Source organism: Gorilla gorilla, chromosome 13, assembly GCF_029281585.2.
Source record: "Gorilla gorilla gorilla isolate KB3781 chromosome 13, NHGRI_mGorGor1-v2.1_pri, whole genome shotgun sequence".
Taxonomy (NCBI): domain Eukaryota; kingdom Metazoa; phylum Chordata; class Mammalia; order Primates; family Hominidae; genus Gorilla; species Gorilla gorilla.
The window spans coordinates 39345267-39360658 of NC_073237.2; positions in this window are offsets into that span (position 1 = coordinate 39345267).

The window sequence follows — 15392 nt, forward strand, 5'->3', positions numbered from 1 at the left end:
AATTACTCCTCAGTGCCCAGTAGAAGTAAATGCTCGTCTATTGTAGAACATACTCAACAAAGCTCTAAAAATTTTTAACAGAAAAAAATCCCAAGAAAAAATGAACTAACCATCAAAAATTACAAGACAGCTCAGAAGACAAAGTACCACGTGTATGAGCCAGTAGAAATAATAATAGTCTTCCAAAGACTTCAGGGAAAGACGCCAGGATAATAAAAGTAGGAGCACTTTTTAATCTATGGTAGAGTTTGCTTTCAGTATGGGAATAGTGGAAAATTAGTGAGGGTCCCATTTATAAGTCTAAATGCTGTCTATATTTTAACTTTTGATTACATAAGAATACATTAAATTAAATGTTTTGATCCTTCTTAAATGTGTTTTATGCAGTGCATTGAAAGGTCCTAAAGATGACACAGCAGAATTTGAGAATGATCTCCCATGTGTAGTTCTCATTCCTTTGGCAGTTCAGTAGGTCTAGCCCCTGAACGACTTAATGTTGCCACTTTAGGACTTTCTATCTCCATTTCAAGGTTAAGGATTTGAGCTGTTACTGTCTTGTTAGAAAAGGAGATTTAAGGAATCCAGGAATATAACTCCGGAGTTATTACATTTAATTACAAGATAAAGTATTACATGGGTTTATCCTAGTTCCCATTTCCTTGTTAGTGAACTTGCTATTAATAGATTATTTTACAACATGACAAACAATAAAAGGATACAATTTTGATTAGTATGGCACCTTCCTAGGTAGCATTTGCATTTCCCCTTCCAAGGGCTGCTACCTGTACACACACACTGAAAAGGAAGAATGCGTGGGTGTAGTAGACACTGCTGGTGCTCTACACAGATACCCTCTAATGGAGCAGTGTACCCTCAAGTTCTGAGAGTGTTAGCTGCTAATGGCTCACAGTTTTCCCCTTCTGAGAACGACCCAGGACCCAGAGGAGCTTCTTTGCCAAGAAATGCCTAGGAATTTATGTTCTCTCACAAGAAGCAGCAACAGCTAATGGCTGATTGAGTTGGAAGTACAAACGGCTGACCTTTGTCTTAAGGGGTGACAACTTTGTGGTGGTATTTATTTCCCAGAGTTCTCTACAGCCTTCAGTTGAACTCAAACTTCTGCTTGGCTTCATTCCTTTTCCCACTTCCTTCACCCTCTTACAGGTTTCATCTGGCATCACTCAACCACTAAATCCTTTGCATAAGAACCAATATCTATGGTTCTTTATGTAGGAAAGTCATGCTAAGAAAAAAATATGTGGAATGTTATAGATTTTTTGTTATGGTAAGTCATACACAGTCAAACATTTGGGAACTCCTCCTGTAGAACCCAGAAAATAAGGTATTGTTTGCTCCTCCTTCTTATGACAGTCCATTGTGATAAGTGAATGTAGTTTATGGCACGAATGTATGTATGTGCATTTATAAAATCTGCATGTACATATTTTTACATGTATGTATTAATGTACCAAATGTATTCATTTTGTGTGAAACTTGAAATATTTTGAGATCTCTAGGTAATGTTACTTACTTTCAGCCAAAATACAATTTGAAATGTTTATAGGGCAAAATGTAGTAAAAGTTGTGTGTGTGCATGTGCACATGTGTGCATGTGTGTGTGTTGTCTTCAGGTAAAGGTGAGTTATTTAGAGAAAAGGGTATCCAGGGTTGTTTCAGGATGTTGGTATTGGTTAGCCCATTATGTGATGAACTCACCTATTAGAAAAGACATTATTGTGATAAAAACAAAAAACACAGATTTATTTTATAAGGTTGCAGTTATACCAGAGTGAACATTTTTTAAAAGGAAAGATTTTTAAGTAGAAAAATCCCTCAGTTATAATTAACCACAGCATAAAAGACTTTAAAAAGACTTTTTTAAAAAAAAAACAAACCCTATTTTGTTCCCTCGTTCTTCTTTCTGAAGTGCTTGCACATTGTTTATACTGCTTTTATAACTTTGCAAATGATACCACTAGTTTCTTTTAACCATTACATCTGATTTTAATGCTCAAGAAGAAACTTTCTTGAATGAATTCCCCCAGAGCTTCTATCAAAGAGTCACATGGTTTCAGGCCTCATCCTTAGCACTGGCTTGGGCTCTAGGAAGAGAGACAGTAGAGTGGAGAAATAAAGATGTCTTGGGCCAAATAATTGCATTTACTAAGCTAATGGGACTTATATTCTAGCTAGTTAGCCTTTTATGCATACATTCATATACCTCCAATAAGCATTCCTTGAACATTTAATATGTGTAGAGAATGATATGAGAATCTCAGTATATTAGAACAGGTGAGGCACTTTTTATGTGCTAAAACAATTTCAAGTATAGAATTGGAAGCCATGAATGCAATAATATATCACTAAGCGTCATTTGCTAAGAGTCACAGAAGCAGTGTAAGCAAGGCCCAAGCACGCAAGAAGGAGGAACAAGGCAAAAAAAAAAAAAAAAAAAAAGATTTTTTTTTTAAAAGGGAGATTCTTAATTGTCCATGCCCCAGTTCATCATAAATGAGAAAATCTCTTAAAAAATAGAGATGACACCATAAAATCATACACCGAGATAGACACACACACACACATCAAAATATTAATTCACATATTTTCATAACCACAAATGTGGAAAGGTAAATCCCGAGGGGAGGAAAAGCCAACTTCGTTCAGTTAAAAAGAAATAAAAAGAAAGATGTAGCTTAGCGATTTTTACAGGCCATCAAATTTCTATATCTTGTAATACTTTGAAGCAGCCATGTCAAATGTAGAACAAATGCTATCAGAATTCTCTTCAATTCCATTTCAAAGCTTTCAAAATGAATTTTTGACTAGATTTGAAAGCATTTAATAATGTTCATCTAACGTGCTACTCTTCTGCCCTGGGACTAAGGGTCTAGGATTCAGAAACAAAAGATTCTCAGTTGGCAAAAGCCTAATTTTTCCCTTCTAGCACATGCCCAATATATTCTTTGGATACCTGGTTTAGTATTTTTTTCCTTGAAAGTCTTAGGAATTTTTTCAATTGTAGGAAACACAGACTATATATATAGAAAGAGTATTTGCAAATGAGATGTTAATCTCAAAATATTTATATAAATAAAATAGAGCATAGAATTCTCCAAGTGACTATTATTGGGGTTTCTATATTTCATAAGTGATTTTTGCCTACCTGATCTATCAGTTATTAAAATATGTATGTAACATCTCTAAATAGGACGTTAGATTAGTCTCTTTTTTCTCTGCAGCCCTATCAAGTTTTAATTTATTTTGTGGCAATATTGTTAGATTTCTACAAATTTAAAACTTATATCTTCCTAGTGGATTGAAATGTTTATAATCACAAATTGACCCTCTTTTCCTCAACAAAGTTTTATGTCTTCAAATATATTTTATGTTAAAATTAGCATAGCAATGCCAGCTCCCCTTTGCCTAATATCTCTCTGGTCTGTACTTTTAATTTTTTATTAATTTTATTTATTCTAATAATTTCAATTTTTTTTTTTTTTTACTTTAAACCTTTCTGCAGCCTCATGTTTACATGTTGTGTCTCTTGTGTACAGCCCCTTTTAATTGTTTTATTCAACCCTTTGCCTTTTCCTTCTGGAAGGGTTCTGTTTGCTTCTGCCATGAAACTGGGGGCTTTACTCATGGCTTGTTTAAATTCTGAGTTTGAGGTGTTTGTTTGGAACTACACAGGTAATATGAATTTTCTCTGCTAATCATTCTGAAGGCCAGATTAGGGTAACAGATTCTTAGGGATAACTTAACCTTTATATTGAGCATCAAGATTTCGGACTGAACATTTTTCTTGCATTTCCTGGAAAATTTAGGTATCTTTTAACTTTACTCTCTCTCTGAGATCTCATTTTTATGTGGAGTCTCATTTTTATGTAGATGTTTGGGAGACGTTAAAAATAAAGAGATATATATCTCATTGGTTTTTTTCAAAATCACGAGTCCATATTGTGCTGTTAGAATTAAAATTTTTTGTTTTCAAACACTTATTAAGTACTTAATAGATTACTATGCAATGCAAGATAAATGTGCCAAACCCTCAACAGGCTTTCTATCTAGCTTATTGACTCAGTCATTTCACTACAAATGCAAGTGATGTAAGTGATTCACAGCCTTGTCATTCATTCATGGCGTCCTCCTGCTACTTGCCTGTTTGTTTATAGAGCACAGTGAAGGGAATGAAATAATGGAAAGGACAATGCTGTCTTCTTGATGACCGATAAAATCAAGACCTTCCATCAATTCTTGGCACATGTATTCTAATCATATATCTGAAGGATCCAGCTATTCTGCTCACTTCCCTCATGTTCTGCACTCTTCTTACTGAGTTCAGTATTGGTTTTCTGCTTTTACCGACTCCATAGCATCTCTCATCAAAATTTATTTCCATAATAGCATATCTCAGGTTTCAAATTGTGTTCAGATTAGTCATCCTTGAATATACAAACATCCTTGAATATACAAAATTTAAAGTGAGTTCACTTTAAATTCAACATTTCTGAATCTTTATTTGTGATTTTCCCTCTAAATTCATCTGACTCATGATCACATGGTGCTCTGAAGATAGAAAGATTTCCTGCTGGAGTATGTTAAGTGTACGTTTTTACAAGGCACTGTATGCAGTAGACATTCACAAAATGGGGGAGACGAGGAAAACTGTCAATACTAAACCTCTTCAATGCTCTCAATTCTGTTTTCTTTATAATTTTCCACTATCCTTTTAATCTTGGAGTATAAAATGATATTAATTTAATCTTGAATTTTAACAGAGTTAATGTTATAAAATCCCCCTGCCCCCTCCTCACCAAATGTCAGAAAATACTCTGACATAATCCAATTACCTGGTTATTCATGTAGTCTATTCCTAAAACTTCCCTTAATAAGGAAGTCATCTAATTAGGAGACAATCACTCTCATTGCTACCTACCTCTGTTACCATTTTAAAATTAAACAAAATTTAGGCTATATCTTCTTTCTCTCTCTCAATCTTAATTCTAGCCTGATACCCTGAAATTTCACTATGACTAGTGACATTTTATTCAAATTCTTCACAACTACCAATTAAGGTTAGAATATAATTTTCATGAAACCACCCACTTACTCTACAAACAAGATGATGGGGTCTTCATGCATATTTGGTTACATTTCAGCTCTCATCCATTCAGGATTATTATGTCAATTCATCCCAATTTATGATGATAGAATGTTCTCATCAGCCATTCTCAAACCAGTCTGCATTCTTTTGATTACTTAGGAGTCATTTCGCAATATCCAACCTTGGACACAACCACATAGAAGTTAAATTAGGATCTCAGCAAGGAGACTGGGATGGGCACTTTAGAAATTCCTTAGGTGATTCTGCAATGCAGTCATGTTTGAAAACTCACAATTAAGTTCTTATAAAGCCTTTAAGTTCTATCGTAATTTCTCAAGTTTTTACTACTTTATAAGGCTACTTCTTATATTCCAGTCGACACAAATTTCCCCCTAAGGATAAAACTTAATATGTAATAATTTTATCAGAAAGAATCTTCCTTATTGGAAAATAATAAAGTAAAGTACTTCAACAGCCTGCTGTGCCTTTACAAGACACAATTTTCTTTGTGCTCCCATTTTCCTCTCTCATCTTTTATCAAGTAGTGAAAGCTCTATTTTCTGATCTCTAGTTCCAATATAATAAAAATTATTAATTATCAATTGTTTCCCTCTTAATTAGCATTTTATTAAATCAATGTGTTTATGCCCTGAAATCTTTCATTATCCATTATGGATTGACTCTCTCTCTCTCCCTTCTCTCGTTGTCTCTCTTTCAATACATATTATTTTTTGGTTCAACCCATGAGTAGCTATACATAAGGTGGATAATACTAGGAGGTAGAAAGAATTTTTTTAAACCATTGGGATTCTTTTCATATGGAAATAGCTTTTAGTTGTCCTGTTAATGTTTTTCACTGTCTCTACTTTTATAGAGTTAATATCACACTTCATGTATTTTGCAACCTGCTTTGTTCACCTAGCAATGTTATATGAACAGTTTTCCATGCAAAGTATTGTAAATATACATTTTATTCTTCTATGGCATTCCATTTTATATTTTATTCATTCCCTCAGAGTTGTTTTTAAACTGTTTATTATGAATAACCTCATAATAAACATTTATATATAAAGATTTTACTATAATTCTGAATATTTTTTCATTAGGTTTTTTTTTCTTTTCTGCCTTCCAAATGAATTTCAAGCAGGAGCATATTATCAGACTTGCAATATCAGTGCCTAATGCTACCTAGGTAGAAATAATTCTGGGAATTTCTGCCTATATACTATTTAAATTGACTCTAGTGTATGCTGCCTTGTATTTATCTTTTTGGATGCCTACTCCCATTTAAATTTAATTTTTTGTATATATACAAATTTATTTCTGAAAAAAATTATGCAGCTTCTTTGAGAACAGCATATTTTCTTACTTTATTTTACAGACCTGAAAGTATAAAACAGATGTTTAATGAATTAAAATAAAGGGAAAACAAATATTTTCTTGATTTATCACTTTTCTTATGTTTTTAAAATTGTGACCATGTTTAACAGACAAAAAATTAGTACACATAGCATGTCCCTTGTGAATATGCTTGTGGGCATATGGGATATGATTATTGAAACTAGAGATTTAGACTGTCACACAAAATTAGGGATGCTTATTTTATGTCAGCAACATCTCTCTCATCATTATATCTTCACTTACAAACGAGCATAGTAAAATAGCTAAATATAATATATTCACTCTTATCTTCACATTTGAACATCCCACATAAAAAGAAGAGCTTCTGCTTTACTGACCAAAATACTATTTCTCATAGTAATATAACTCAAGCCTATACCCGAGTCAAAGATGCAATGCAGGATATTAAAGCCATGTTTTTCCAAAGTTTGTATAAAATTAATTTACCTGGAAATGTGAAACCTCAGAGAAAATAGCATAAACTGAAACTTAAATCATAAACAAACAAAAAATGTGCAAAAGGAGAATATATTTTCATTTCTGATTTGTAAATAACTCACATGTTAATAATGCCTGTATTGCTGCCTTCCCCTGGATTATTTCCAGTGAAGATTGTCTGGTTTAAATTACATAGCCTAATGATAGTATAACTACACTTTTTTTATTTGTTTGGAAAGTATAAGAGAATGTAACTACTTTGGAAATGTATGCTGGCAATTCTAACAGTAATAGATTCCTATAGCTCAGATGAGTTTTTTCCTCATAATTTGAGATTTTTTACATTTTTTATGTGTCGACATAACCTCAATCCTAGTAAATATTTCATTTTAATATTTATCTCAAATATTGATCCTAAGCACCAACGGAACTGCCCCTAATTATCTCACCAATTATTAAGATAATCCAATCAGTTGATTTATGTGAATCTGTTTTCAGTTGTTACATCAGGCCAGATATATGTTCAGTATAATATTTTTTTCTTAAAAACAGGCTATAACTTAGAATAAGCAATCCAAAACAAGTGTTTAAAAATATTTACAATATACCCTATTTACTAGTCTATTTATTAGATAATCTGGTCCTAAATTCTAGCCTGTCCATAAATATGATAATTTTAACATTTGCCATCTATTTCCTTCCCAGAAGTAATACTCTCAGCAGGCTCACCACTTCTGACATTTTCTTTCGTTTTACAGAGATAAGTGGCATCCTGGAAGCACCTTGTCTACTCCCCATTGCATTAGCATTCATAATATTAATTGCCAAAAATTACCAGCTGCAAGAAGTTTTATCTAACAAAGCTGCTCTATGGCTTTCTCAAGACAATTTAGTAGCATTTATGTCCCAAGCAAACACTTAGGTATGTAAATAGGAAGAAGCCCACCGTATAATTAATATTTAAAAGGTAAAATGTCAGACTCAGCTAAGCAATTTTAAACATTCCTCATCCCCTCCCCCTTTGCTTTAACCACATGTTCTTCCTAGAGATGAGCTCTGGGATTTTACTGAGAAAGCTACAATTGATCTCAGCTAAGTGTTTTGCTATAAAGTGCCAACAATTACCCAGGCATGCAGTGCTGAATTCAGGTTTGGGAGTGAATATATTTAACTCTGAAACTTCTCTTGCTCATTTGAATACTGAAATAATGTATTTAACCAAAGAAAGTAAATTACTTGAATTAAGTTAGTACAACATGATATAAATCAGGGTCATGCAACTCAGAAGCTTTTGACAGGAAGAAACTCTTCACAATGTTATATATATTGATTAATCACCTGCCAATAAAAAGCCATATATTGCATTCATCTCAAAAGTACAACGAATTCAAATTACTTCTATTAACCAAGAGGTCTTCTTTATTCAGTTGCGTTCGTGATTTGTGAGAGACATATCAATTTCTGTCACTCTTAAGGGAACTCACTGGAGTTAAAGAATCTCTTCCTTTAAATTAAGAAGATAATTTATAACAAGAAATAAAACATGTAGATATCTGAAATATTTGCTAATTATAAAAGTGGGGGCATTGTGATTTATTTGGAATTCTAATTCTAAATCAAAGTCCCAAGTTCCTTTTTGAAATACTATCTAGCTCTCTTACCAAGTTAGGAAATTAAACAAAAGGGGACAGTGTTATTATGTAAATGGAAACAGCAACTTGGAACCAGAAAAAAATACAGAAAGAATAATTTGCTAAAATCAACTCCTTCAAAAAAAAATACAACAAAAGTGTCTGTATTTTGGCAAATGGCAAAGAACTACACAGTGTGAGCAGGACTGAGCTATGACTAACAATAAAGCATTAATCCCATATCCTAGGACTAGAATGTGAGATAACAGAGCATTCGAATGGGAGCACATCATAATTCCAAGACATACAAATAAATAATTGCAAATGATTTGCAAAAGTGAAGATGTGTGAGATATCTTGGCCATTTCCAAAATATATTTCTTTAAATCTCTGCTTACACATAAACCTGTGCTATTTTATTCCATAATAAGATATTTTTGCTGTGTTGTTGTTTTAACACATTTCTTTACTTCAAAGTTAGTTTCTCAGTTTTCTTAAACATCATTCTCTTATTGTAGCAGGAAAATTATTCCAATGCAGCAGAAAGGCTTTCTCGTATGTTACAATATAGTCACAGGCTTATCTGACATTGTCAGAAAAGTAGCTGTAGCATATAAGGAATTTTTCCAGAAATGTGAACTATGACTTAGTTTCTTCTCACCACCACATATTAACTATAAAACAATGTCTTGATTATGTGTAAATGTCTCCAAGATAATTTATACACACTATTAAACAGAATATTAAACCTAACGGCACTTTCAATTTTTAACTTTGATAATTTGCAAAATGTATTATTGGTCCACAGTATATTACTACTGAATATATTACATATTGATTTCTAAATGGACTCGATGCTTGCTTTAAAAAAAAAAAACAACAGAATTCTTGTATCTTCTACCTTATTTTCCTCTGAAGAATTATCAGTAATTTTTTCTTGTAACAAGCATTGAATGTCTTTAGCAGTCTCTAACTCAATTCAAATTTCTTGATTGTAAATTAAGAGTTAAAAACACAAATTGTTAGACGTATTTGTCAATTAAAGAGGATGTGAGGGCGATCTGGCTGTGACATCTGTCACCCCATTGATCGCCAGGGTTGATTCGGCTTATCTGGCTGGCTAGGCAGCTGTCTGCTTCCTCCTTCACCATTCCAGGTGTGTCCCTCCGGAAGCTGTGTTCTGGGTAAGGGGATGACCATCCCCCATAGAGAAGGACCAGTATTTCGTCAAGGGTATATCAATAGCTGTACTCCCCTGCTAGAACCTCCAAACAAGTTCTCAAGAGTAAATAACCCCTAACTGCTGGTCTGAGGGGATTATGGATTTAAATGTGCACATGTGTGTATGTATAATATATATACATAAAATGTGTGTGTGTGTACTTGTGTTGCCTTCTCAAGCACCTTTAAAATTAGTTAGTTGAAGCAAATTTCTGAAGTTCTAGTTAGCTGAGTTTGCTTCTTTATTAAATAAGGTGTGATTGGATTTACTATTTCTTTTAGATGTAGCCTTTTAAGAATTCTTAGATAGGCCGGGAGCAGTGGCTCACGCCTGTAATCCCAGCACTTTGGGAGGCTGAGGTGGGCAGATCACAATGTCAAGAGATCGAGACCATCCTGGCCAACATGGTGAAACCCCGTCTCTACTAAAAATACAAAAATTAGCTGGGCCTGGTGGCGCGTGTCTGTAGTCCCAGCTACTCAGGAGGCTAAGGCAGGAGAATCGCTTGAACCCGGGAGGCGGAGGTTGCAGTGAGCCAAGATGGTGCCACTGCCCTCCAGCCTGGGCGACAGAGCAAGACTCCATTTCAAAAAAAAAAAAAAAAAAAAAAAAGGATTCTTAGATAATCAATAATAAATGAATGAAATGAATGGTGGTGGTTTCATTACAATCTTCAGTCATGGCTAAGTCATCTATTTGGTCACCAATAGCCCAAATGAGGCATAAATAACCATATAGAACCACCTTAAGTATAGTAAATCCAGAGAAATTAAGATTATGCTTAAAAAAGTAAATGATCAAGAATAAGAAAACAAGCAACCTAATTAAGAATTTGGGGGAAAAGACTTGAACAGACAATTAACTAAAGAAAGTAATGGATGACAAAAAGTCATCAACATGATTAGATACAATGAAAGGCTATTTAAAACCACACAGAATATTATTTGACCAAAGTATGTCATCGTCATCAAGTGATGCATCGAGATACAAATCAAGGTCATGCAAATTAGCTGCAGTTGGCAGGAAGGAAACTCTTCCTAATTTGATAATTATTCATTCATTACCTGCCACCCCCAGATAATATATGTTTTACTCATTTCAAATTTAAATTTTTACTATTGCTATTAACTAAAATATTTTATTCATAAAAATTAAAATGACAATATCAAGTGCTGTGGACCATGTGGAGCAATTGTAACACACACATATTACACTGGGAATGAAAAAAGCTATAGCCTCTTTGGAAAATAGTATAGCAGTTTCTTATAAAGTTAATTCTTCACTTATCATATTACCAAACGACCCTACTCCTTTGTCCAAGAGAAATAAAAACCTTTATGCCACTGTTTATAGTATTACTCATAATTGCCAAAAATTGGAAACAATCCAAATGTCCTTCAGCTAGTGAATAGATAAACTGTGAAACATGCATATAATGGAATACTACTCAACACTCAAAACGTAAGAAATAAAGATCTATAGATATATATCACCCAGATGACAAACAAAAGTTATCAACATGATTAGATATTAGGAAAGGCTATTTAAAACCACATAGCATATCATATATATATATTATATATATAAGATATATATATATTACATATATATATCAACACAGATAAATTGCTAATGCATTCTTCTGAATGAAAAAAGTCAGAGCCATAAGCTATACATTTCTATAATTCATTTTTATAATCTATAAAATGCAAACCCTAGGAATGGGGCTAAATCAGTAGTTCTCGGGATTTAGAGAGGTGAGAGGAGTTGACCATGAACAGACAACAGAAAGGAATTTGATGAGGGTGATGATGGAACTGTTCTGAATCTTGATTTTCATAGTGAATGTATGACTGTATGTATTTTTCAACATGAAGAAAACTGTATACAACAAAGCGTAAATTTTATAGCTTGTAAATTTTTAAAAATTAAAAATGAGGAGATGAGAAACACCTATGTATCCAAAATAACAGCTATATAAAATGGTATCAGAATATTTTAATAGATATTAGGCCTATTAAAATAAAATTTGTTCTTCGAGTTTTATTAAAAAAATAGAAAAGAAGTGATACAAGGAGGGAGGCAAGGTTGTGAGGGAAGTTAAGAAAACAATAATTTTTCAAGGTCAAATATGTAATATTGAAACACACACATATTTTTGTGTATACACATGTTTTCACGTGTAAACAGGAAAACAGAGAACCAAGTGTAGATACAGATAACATACAGGTTTTCTTCCATTTGCCAACCTCAATAGTATGCCAGTGTCCAGGCTAAGGCAGCATGTTGAGTAGAATTACTACAATGATTGATTGCTGGTGCAAAGGAGAAGAACAGCATACATATTTGCTATTTCTGTCTAAGGAGATTAGAGGGGTAGGTGAAATAAATTAATCTGTCAGGGCAGCACAAGATAATAGAATTAGAAGATTTGATCCAATAGCAGAATCTTCCTTCTCCTAATATAAATTTGGAGACATAACTTCTCTCTAGTGAACCTGAATTCCACTCTAGTGGAATTAACAATTAAAAGAGAGGAATGTTTGTAAAAATCTATTAAATACTACAGAAATAATATTCCAGAGAACGCAATTTGGAAACTCTGCTGTCAAGTCATAAGTGTTCAAGATGATACTCTCACCGACACTACTAGAGCAGAAACCAACAAAGAATAAATATCAAGAAAACTGCTCTACATAGGTAACAGGAAGGAACAACATTTGTTGAAATATTAACTTTTAACATTTCATGTGTTTCCAAATATATCTATAAATAAAAAGCATCACTATTTACAATGACAGTGAATTATTTTTATAATACTAGTAAATGATTTTAAATTTTGCTCATAAGAATAAGAAGTTAGAATAGATGAGACCTTTTTGAAAAAAGCAATGTTCAGTAGGCAAACTGGAAAAGTTAAGGAATCGAGAAAACATAATGAAAATACAGGGAAAAGACTTGTGTATGTAAGTCTATAAATAGCTGTCTATAAAACTGTCTATTCCCTGTCTATAAATAACTGCTGTCCCCCAATCATGCCATTTCTGCCTATTTCCTAACAGTGCATTTTGCACATACCATTTCCTGTGCACCATGCTCTCTTCTCATTTATAGCATTTTAGGCATCACGTATAAATAGTACATCACCACATTTGTCAGAGTTTTAATGGTGTTTGCTCATCATTCCACCCACAAAGCTACTGCAGAAACTATTATGTAATAGGTCTCTATTAAATATTTAATAAACTAATCAGTAAGCAAATTATATTTAAATCATTGATTCTATCATATTCCTACCAGAAAGTATTGCAAGAGATGAGGTTTCATCGTTTATAAATGTTCTGGAGATCATGATAGTTTTGGAGCAGATCAGAAGGATTAGAAAGCAGATTTGGCAATAGGCCAAACATACTAAAGCAAGTACACGCCTTTTAGGATAGCCTCATCTTGAGCTTAAACATTTTCTTCTTCATAGGAATCATACATAATCCTCTGTTACACAAGGTATTGAAATGTATTTACTCTCTACTTGTGAAACATGACTTTGCATTATGCATCACATTCGGATAGTTTCTCATTTAAATAATAAATAGCAGGCTTTGGATCGTCCCTATGAATGGCTGCTGTATCTAAAAGGAAAGCACTTGTCAAGGGTTTGGTGTTATCCTCTTTGTGTTTTTCAGGATTTGACATTCCATGCACCAAATCTATGTGCACTCTGCATTAGTCTACTCACCAACATTTTCACAAACTCCTGTGGGCGGACCTTTTTCTTTATCTCTGCATGCCATTTCCAAAATAATTAGTTTATCAATGGATTCAATGTTGGTATCAAACCTTTACTTCCCTAAAATTTTATTTATTGTATATGTGTCCCTCAGGATGAATTCAAATCAACTAATAATCAGGATCTACCCCACCAATCCTTTATAAAAAGCTTTCCTAAAAATCTTCCTGGAAGAGATCCTCTTACCCTCTCCCAAAGAGAGAGTTCAGTAGTTCTCTATGTGCTGTCCTAGAGCTTTTAGAAAAAAACTAAAGGCTGCACATGTGTCCCAGAACTTAAAGTATAATAATAGTTATAATAATAGAAAAAAACTAAAGGCAAATCTATTATTCCTTCTACTTTTTAATGTTTCCTATATTTTTACATTTAGTGTAACTGTATCACAATATAAAAATTAAATAAAAATTAGTGAAAACAAACCTACCACTTCATCACTCTTACAAATCAGCTATTTCAGTCGACTTATAATACTTGTTCGCATTTGAACATATTTTATGGTATTCAGTGAAAAATTAAAGTGTTGTATTTCTTGATTTATTAAATCCTAAGAATATTTCTGTGTTAAGATTTGTCTCATAGTGTTATATTTTACCCCATATTTATCAGTTTTCCTTAGAGAGAATCCCATTTCAACAAAGGCAGTTTTGATGTGATGTTTGTGCTTTAATTACTTTAGAACCTGTTTCCAGAGGTGATGATCTTAGGAAACTAATAGAATGTATTCTTAATCAATATTGACTTTTAAAACTTTGCATTTGTGTATTGAAATGAAGATTTTTAAGCACTAATATCGTAGGTCATTGATTATAATATGAAAATTTTATCACGTTATTATTTCTGGAATTGTCGTGCACCTTCGAATTGGTGACATCTATAATTGCTGTTTTCTGCTGTTTATTATGATGTAGTTGCCATTGTCTGTACAAGAACAAATGAAACAGCAATACCATTGGCATTACAGAGTTCATTTCTGTGGCTAGGAAGAACATCTTGGATACAATAATGAAGTATATGTTTAACCTTTAGAAACTAAAGAGGTAAATGTTGGAGCAAATGGGAGTTTTGAATTACATGTGGTTACCTTTTCTCTTCAAGAAAAATAAAAGATTATACCAATAGATGCAGAAGAAAATTAACACAATCCATCACTAATTTATAATAAAAACTATCAGAAAACTAAATAGAGATGGGAAATTTTTCAATCTAATAAGAGACAAATATGAAAATCCTACTGCTAAAACCACGCCTAATGGTGAGAAATGAGATGCTTTCCATCTAGTAAGATTAGGAACAAGGCAATGATAGTCTCTCTCATTACTCCCATTTAACATTGTAGGGGAATTCGTTTTTTAGTCAACAAGACGAGAAAAGGAAATAAACAGGTGTACAGACTGGATACAAAGAAATAAAATTGTCTTTGTTCACAAATTATGTGATTTTTCTATGTAAAAAACCCCAAAGAATAAATGACCAAAAATACCTCTTAGAAGTCTTAAGTAATTCTGCCAAGGTTGCAGGGTAGAGTTAATATACAAAATTCCCTTGATTTTTTCAAATATAAAAGCAACAAACAATTGGAATTTGAAGTTAGAAATCTAAAACTATTTACATTAGCACAACAAATGAAATACTTAGTATAAATTGAACAAAATATGTACAAGGTCATATAAGAAGATCTCTGATGAGAGATACATTTTCATGGATAGAAAACTCAATATTGTCAAGATATCAATTCAGTTTTCTTTCATCTTGATCTATAGATTCAATCGTAACAAAAATCCCAGCAAGTTATTTTGTGGATATCAACAA